Raw genomic sequence first — 7,636 nt, forward strand, 5'->3', positions numbered from 1 at the left:
ACCTTGAGTGAAACCTCTGAAAACACACCAAACACACCAAAAGACAACAAGAGGATAAAATAATAAGCAAGAAAAAGAGGAGGCCAGTACTACCAAACCAGAAAATCCAGAGGCCTGAGATGACAACTTCAACTCTGTCTCCTATAAAATCAAAGTTATATACAACTAAATATTAACAGTTACTTCAACTCCCTAAACATAAATTTTAAAGCATATTTGCTTTAATATTTAATTGTGTATACATTTGTCATCGGCTCCACCCCTCCCAACCGGTCGCGGCAGATGGCCGCCCCTCCCTGAGCCTGGTTCTGCCGGAGGTTTCTACCTTTTTAAAGGTAGTTTTTCCTCCCCACTGTCGCCAAGTGCTTGCTCATAGGGGATTGTTGGGTTTTTTCTTTAATTCAGTTCAGTTCAATTCATTTGTATGTAAATACTGTTGAATTGAATTGAACTGAATTAAAGAAGATTTATAGGAGACAAAGTAAGTCACAGAGTGAACCAGGGTATTATAACATCTTACCCATGAAAATAAAAAATTGCATTAACCAAAACATCTGTTGTCTGAACCTGTAATTTTGTCTCATTTAAAACATGTAAAAATGTCAAATTAGAACAATCTAACAGCAGAAATAAAAATGTTTACATGCTGCTTGAAAACATTGTTCTGTGAATGATATCTACTGTATCTGTGCTGTTGATGCCTTTTGAAAGCATTCCTAATAGCATCTATCAAGTAATATGCCTTGCTCAATGGTTCATGGAAGTATTAACAGTTTTGGTAACTGACTTTGTAAATTGAAATTCTACAGCCTTACACTAGTAAACGCTTGTGCTACACACGGAAGACAGGTATAGTCAGCTCAGTATCCAGTGGGAAGTTTTCTCTTTGGCATCCACAGATGCAACAGCTCATAACTAAATGGTGCAAACAGAGGTGAATCCACCTAAGCAGCACTTGTACGATTGCCCTCCGGCTCCAACTCCCGGTAAACTGAAGACAGATTCAACCATCTGTGTGTTGAAAAATATTAATGAGTCCACACCGCATTTTCTTCTTAGTAATAGCCATGTAACAATAGAAATATAGAAACAGTAATTAATCAGATTACTAGTTACTGAAAAAAGTAACGGCCGTTATTCCCATCACTGATAATGACACGATTATTTGCATTTCCACTACTTATAAACTAGTGTCAGTATTTAATGATCAATATCCACAAATAAGAATTGGAAATAAATGGCACTGGATAAGCACAAATCTGACTGAGAACTTAAACTTCACCTTAATTTTTCTGTCTGTCCTGCTCACATCTCCAATGTTTGTACACGTTGTCATTAGCGTGTCTTCACTCAGCCACTCCACATCGGCCACACCGCTTTACTAACTAAAACACTGGTGTCGGCACATAAGGACGCCGTCATAACCCGTCAACGACACTGATTAGCGTTTATATGAATGTGAGTGGCATCGTTGGCTGGAGCAGCCAGTTACCGGTCACTCACTGACTCACACTCCAAAACAGCACAGAATCAATTGTTATGTATTTATTTTAATTCCAGGTTTGATTTTTTCTGTTTTGTTTTGGGGGGTTTTGTGCGCAGTGCAGATTTTGTGCGCAGTGCAGATTTTGTGTGCGCGGAGACCGTGTCAGCAGTGCGCAGTTTAGAGGGAAAAGTGCAGACAGATGCTTTATCCTTAACACTTTTTATTAGCCAGCTGTAATAAAGATCCGGTACATGGTAGGTGGCTATAATTGCAGGCAGATAGAAGCAAAGTGATGAATATTGTTTTGGGACATTTAATTAATTAATTCTTAATGTTTGAAAGACCACAGATAATGAATTAAAAGGAAAACTGTTGCAGGTTATGGATGCGAGTGGAAGTGGTCCTCTGTGACATGACCACTGGGACAGAAGACTGGGCAGCTGAGCACTCCTCTGAAGCAGTACAAAGTACAGAACTAACTGAACCTCCATCCGCTATATAAATGTGATATTAAAATAATATTAATACAAGAAATACAAACTTCTAATTCTAATGATTTCACAAAGCTCAAATAGCTCCATGTGCTTGCTGATTATATTGTAGATGGATGACTTTCCTTACACACTTGGAAAAATGAGACATTAAATTTAAATGAGATGTCTGTTCCCCCTGATGTAACCCAGCTCTGAAATAATTTGTCAAACAAAACAACAACAAAAAAAACGCGTTAGCTTGTGTAAATCTGAACACATCTTCTTCAAGAGTGCAGTGCAGTGTACAACAACAACAACAAATCATCAATCTGTCGATCCACTCGACATCTATCAATTAAAAAAAAAAATAAAGTAAGCTTTAAATTTCCAGTTGAACAGATCCCACAGGGCAGTCCTTTTCTTTTAAAAATAGTCCCTCCTCTTCTTCTCCTGTCCTGTGTTTCCTACATCCTTCTCCATCTCTGAGTGATGTTATCTCATAGTCTTTTCTCTCCCTCGGTAATACTACAAATGTACATTCAGCTAGCTGGCACACTGTGTGACCGTAACTGCACAGAAGCAGTCTGTTTGCTGATATTTGTTGGAGTGTTTAGAAGGTTACATGTGTATTACTGTTAAAGTATACAATCAAGAGAGAGTTTCACTTGTTTGTTTTTGGAACTTTGTTTAAAGTTGTAACTTTCACTGGTGTGATATCTCACCACTAGATGTCAGTAGAGTACAGACTGCAGTCAGCTGAGTTCTGTTGTCTTACCCCCTCTAAAGTGCATAATCCTAGCAATGGTGGCTGCAGGAGGACGAAAAACTGTGACTGGTTGATCCATATGGAGTGCAGGCTGTCAGTCTGCTCTTTACCTGAGCTCTGAATAGAGCTTTGTTAGTTACTGAAGGCCATTTCTGTCGAATGACAGCGATACTGAGCTGAGTTGCTGAGTTTGTCCTGAACTTCTTTTGTTGGTAAGTGCTGCTGTTTTTGTCACTGTAAGCCTCTGTTAGCTGGTGTTAGTAAAACTTTCATTGTTGGACGCTTAGAGAATAAATCCTCAAATGATGTGCGGGTATCACACTGTTTACCAGAGGGAAAGTGTGATTTTCTTAGGAGACTCAGTGATAATATTAGCTGGCAAAATGTTAGCTTATAACCAGCTGGTGTTGTTGTTATTAAGCCAGGTCGTTGTCAGCTGTCTGGAGGGTCACATGTCTAATCTTCTGACAATAAATAAGTGCGAAAATGTCTGGAATCGTTAATAAAGAAATTTGGGACAGTTGTTAAATTGTATAACTCTCTCAATGCTCTCTACCTGACCACCTAAAATTGAGCCTTCTGATAATATGATGTAACTGAGATTCATTATGGTCAGCAGAATTTCTTTTTATTGCTGAATGTTGGAGGCACTGCCTTTCAAAGCAGAGACGTCGCCCTGATAGGATGATCGCTCTGCTGCAAGGCTGACTCAGAGAGCAAGTTTAGAATAACCAGTTAACCTAACACATATGTCTGTGGATGTGGAAGGAAACCAGAGCACTGAGAGAAAACCTACATAAAGAAAAGGGAACAGATGGGCTGTGGATCTTTGTGCCCTTTACCACCATGCCAAGTACCAAATAATCATATAGCCCACTGTAGAGTAGCCAAATGTGGTAAAAGATATTAATTATTTTTCATGTATTAGTATTAGTAATGTTGAAAGACACATGTATATTTAACAGGCTGTATCACCTTTTTTAAAAAAAAATAAAATTCAGATTTGTTTTGCAGCTCTATATAGATTCTTTTTGGCCACTAAAATGCTCAAAAATGATATTTTGGGAGCACAGGTTGCTCACCCCAGAAGTGGAATAGCTACTTCTGAGGAAAAACGTTCTGATTTGGCTTTCATGAAGACCAGAAAACAAAGAAACCCGAGTCTGACTACATGATTGTCCAACAATCATAATATTCTGGTTGTAAGGAAATGTACTCAAAGGAGAGTTCATGTATAAACCAAGAAGAATAGTGAAAAATATCTGATTTCAAATAGTGGGTTAATCAATGGAAGAAAAAAAATGTAAGAAATTTAAGCACAGAAACAACTTGTTAAAATTGTGTGTGTGTGTGTGTGTGTGTGTGTGTGTGTGTGTGTGTGTGTGTGTGTGTATAAGCAACTGTTGTGCTATGAGGTACTCTGACGTCACCACTCAGTAGCATATTGCCTTTAGTGTGTTGACTAAAACCACAATATGGGCAGATAAAACAAGGAGTCATTCTGACCTTCATCTACAGGTGGATGATCTAAGATCATTTAATCACATAAAATAAAACTCAGTGAATTGTAAACGGATGTAAATAAAAGCTTGAATATGCATTTAACTTATAATGTGACCACTGTTTGTTTTTAACAATCGAATGCTCTCTGCTCTCTCGTCTTCAGCTTGTTCAGAATGCTGTAGCCCGACTCTTGACAGGCACTCGTAAACGTGACCATATTTCCCCAGTCTTGGCTCGTTTACACTGGTTTCCAGTATGTTCCAGAATTGATTTTAAGATTTTATTGCTTGTTTGTAAGTCTCTAAATGGATTAGCTCCCTCGTAGCTCTCTGATCTTTTAACTAAAAACACTGCAAATAGAACTTTTCAGTCAGCTGTTACATTGCTTCTGATTGTTCCTAAAGCACAGAGGAGACCAAGCGTTTGCCTGACCCTTTGGAACAGTCTGCCTCTTCAAATTAGGACGTCTCCACCACTTTAAATCCCATCTGAAAGCACATTTCTACTCCCTAGCTTTTAATTGTGACTGAGTTTTTGTTTTGTTCTCTTTAGGTGTGTTTGTTTTACTTTTTGCTTTGTATAGCACTTTGGTCAACCTCTGTTGTTTTTAAATGTGCTTATAAATAAACTGATTGATTGCTTGCTTGAATACTATAAAGTGTGTGAATGGGGGGAAAAATACATTTTGGTTGTGTTGTTATGGGTGTCCTTCAGTTTATTTCATACAAAGGATGAATAATGAAGAAAAATATTCTCGATGTTTGCATTTTTATTGTTAAAAACATCTCAAGATGGTGCTCAGGCACATTTCCATAACAGATGGTGTAAGATCTTCATGCAGTACTGGTGAGATGATCGGTGGGACAGAAGGTTAGGCAAGTGGACACTCCTCTGTAGAAGGAAAAATGGAAAGTGTAAGGTGATCAGTGCACAACATCACTGTATTCCAAGCTGTTTTTATATAGAACTTCACCACCAATGTAAAAGTACCGCTTTTAGGAAGAAGGACAGTATTTTCAGGAAGGATGCCGGTCTGCAAGCAGAACTGCCTGAACTTCTCCTGCACCTCATCGCTGAGGTCCAAACTACGTCCTGTGAAACCACGTGATGTAAATCTGCTGCAGTGGGTGTAACTTTGCTAAACGGTTTACTGAACACAGCTAAATGCAACTTTACCAAATAGTCTGTTAATGACAAAGGTTTCATTCCCTCTGGTGTTGAAGGAATAGGTCAGGGCGTACTCATCATACTTCACATCAACCATAAGCATGTCACTCACATACCCCCAGTCTGACAAAAAGGAAAAAAGCAGAAGAGAATATGTGAAAAAATAATACTGGATGATGATGATGGAAAATTATTCGTTTCCTCTCTTTGTGGGCGTACTCACGCCGACTCTTGTATGTGAATTTTCCAGGCACCTCGGTCTTGTTGGCTAAATTCTCCATTTCCTGACATGTATCATTACTGTCGCAAAGACATCACATTAATCTCCAGTGTAAATATTTTAATGCTATTCAAATGATATTTGCTCTGTCTGTCCTCTCGCACTCACGTAAGACTGAAGAACGACAACTCAAGACCTCCATCTTCAGTTGGCGTAATGATGGCCGTGCCGATCTTCATATTGGCTTTGCGACTGACAAACCACTGGCCATTAGAGCAAATTCCAGTCCGGTACCACTTACCTGCCATCTGTGGACACACAAATGGAAAGCATTGAGAATTAGACAGAAGCACAAGAGCTGTTTGTTGTAACACAGAATATGTATTATCACACAAAATCCAGCGTGAAACATAACCACATAACATAAATGGTGAAGTCATTATAAAAGTAAATTGTGCAAAGGTTAGCCTCCCGTGTAGACTGCTAAACTGTCTTGGAGGGGGGGGGGGGGGGTCCCTGCTTATCCCTGTTAGATAACCTCCAGTACCCCCTTTCCATGGCCCTAAGATAGAGACATGGTTATGAAAATAGATGGGTGGTAAAATAAAAATGATTATCAATGATTCTTACCGCCTGTAAATCAAAGTCTGCCTGAGGTAGGATTTCAGAGGAAGAAATCCCAGAAGGGTGCGAAGTGAAGCCATAGCTGCTGATAAGTGGAGAAATGATGATGGAGGAGATCGCAAATGAAGATCTGGAAGTTGCTGCCTGGTGACTCTTTATATAGAAGAGTGAGATTATCTCCCCACCAACAGCTGCACTTATACAAAACCCCAGGTTCTGTGACGGCTTTGAACATGTGACATTTTATGCAAACACTTGGTCAGTTTCATAACCACAAAGTTTCAAGTTTCTGGGTGTGCACATAGACACAGACCTCCAATGGAGCTCTAACACCTCTGCGGTCTTAAAGAAGGCCCAACAGCGTCTCCACTTTCTGAGAATCCTCAGAAAAATGGACCTGAAGAAGGAGCTGCTGACCGTCTTCTACCGCTGCTCCATTGAAAGTGTGCTGACATATTGCATCGGTGTGTGGTTCTCCAGCTGCACCACAGCACACAGAAAGGCACTCCAGAGGGTCATCAACATGGCCCAAAAAATCATTGGACATCCTCTTCCCTCCCTGAAGGACCTGTACAGCACTCGCTGTCTCAAGAGGGCACGCAGCATCCTACGGGACTGCACACACCCAGGACACCGGGTGTTTAAGCTGCTGCCGTCTGGCAGGAGGTTCAGGCTGCTGAGGTCCCGAACAAATAGACTCAAGGACAGCTTTTACAACAGGGCAATAGCCCTGATCAATGTAAATAGCTGACCTGACTGGATACCTCCCTGGACTTTTTTAGGGGGGAGGTAACAATGTTTAAAACAATAACAATAATATTTATATTTATAACAAGGTGCAATAATAATTAATGTGCAATAATAACAGTGTGCATAACACATACACTTATTCTTCTTTTTTATACTAAGTTAATATACTGTGTTGTGTTGTTTGTTGTGTTGTGATGTGTCATATCGTGTCGTGTTGTGTTATATGTAGTGCCGACGTAGGACAGTTTTTCCAATTTCATTGTACTACTGTACTATGTATGACTGTGCAATGACAATAAAGAGTTATCTTATCTTATCTTATCTTATCTTATCTTATCTTATCTTATCTTATTCCTGCAGGGGCAGAATTGTATCCACTGTGTGAGAGGTGAATGTCAGACAGTTGTGGTGTTTCGACAGAAGAACGGAGACGGCTTGGTTTATAATGGAACGTGTATTCAGCAGTAGTTCGCCATTCAAAACATATCACAATACACTTCACTTCTTCTATCCTTCTATCACTATTAGTCACAGAGCCCCCTACTGGTAACTGAGTATATGTTCATATTCAGTCCCCCTTGTAAAGCAACCCTTCACCATCTTAGCAGTGTATGTAAACATAACATCTCTCCTCATTCTCACAGAAT

Source organism: Perissodus microlepis, chromosome 10 (assembly GCF_051167445.1).
Source record: "Perissodus microlepis isolate ML-2025 ecotype Zambia chromosome 10, ASM5116744v1, whole genome shotgun sequence".
Taxonomy (NCBI): Eukaryota; Metazoa; Chordata; class Actinopteri; order Cichliformes; family Cichlidae; genus Perissodus; species Perissodus microlepis.